Source organism: Dipodomys ordii, unplaced genomic scaffold, assembly GCF_000151885.1.
Source record: "Dipodomys ordii isolate 6190 unplaced genomic scaffold, Dord_2.0 Scaffold8, whole genome shotgun sequence".
Classification (NCBI taxonomy): Eukaryota; Metazoa; Chordata; class Mammalia; order Rodentia; family Heteromyidae; genus Dipodomys; species Dipodomys ordii.
The window spans coordinates 7,464,073-7,465,052 of record NW_012267224.1 but is presented as its reverse complement, the minus strand read 5'-3'; positions in this window follow the sequence as shown (position 1 = coordinate 7,465,052).

The window sequence follows — 980 nt, the reverse complement described above, 5'->3', positions numbered from 1 at the left end:
AATATTTCAAAATCATTTCTCCTTATGTCAGGGCCATTTGACCTTGCAGCTCAGCATGGTGGGGGAATTTTTAATAATCTTTGCCTAGAGAACCGGTCAACTTGACTTTTTCAAGAGGTTTATATACAGCTTAGCTCAAGGAAGGTGGGGGGGGGGTGGCGGGAGGACAGGGGAAGTCAGAGAAGTCTGCATTTTATTGTGAATTTCTTCAACTAGTAACCATGGCCACCACTGGTTTACTGGTTTTATCTCTGTCTTCCTGAACATTCCTGGGCCTTGATTTGCTTTAGCAGCCAAAGTGCACCTGGGTGGGAGCTGTCACGCACTACCAGTGAACTCTCAACGAAATCCATCCCCACAGCAACTTGGTCCACCAAGGAGCAATGTACCTCTCATCTGTGTCCTGGGGGGGGGGGGGGGAGGCGAGATTGCACTTGACGCAGGCGCAGTGCCACTCACCCTGGTGTCAGATGCTTTCCAAGCCCTGGGGTTTCTCTGGAGGAAGTTTCCCATCTAGTCTAGGAAGGAGCTCGGCCCAGGGGTGGGTGCTGGACAGAAGCAGCGCCTGTGTCCCCCATTCCGGGGTCCTTCCAAGGCAGCCTAACTTCGTGTCACACTCCCCGGGGTCGAGTTGTGTCAGTTTGAATCCTGACCCCCCCCCCACTCCCCGTGGGGATCCAAGAGCGTGTTCTCTGCCAAGGATCTGTGACCTGAGCCCCCTCCGCAGAGCCCCGGGGCTGGGCCCAAGCAGGACAGCCACAGTCCACCCGCGGATAATCCACAAGCAGGGGTCGGAAGTGGCTCTGCCCAGCCTGGAGCTGCCTCAGGTCTCTTCTGAGTCCCGTCTGCTGTGCCTTGATTTCTCCATCCGGTGGCGGGAGCAAGGGAGCGGTGCGACCACCTTGCCCGCCCCCACCCCGTTCCCGAAGCCCCCCACTTTCCTCTCCCTTCCTGGGCCGCCCCCCTCCCCCTCCCCGGGG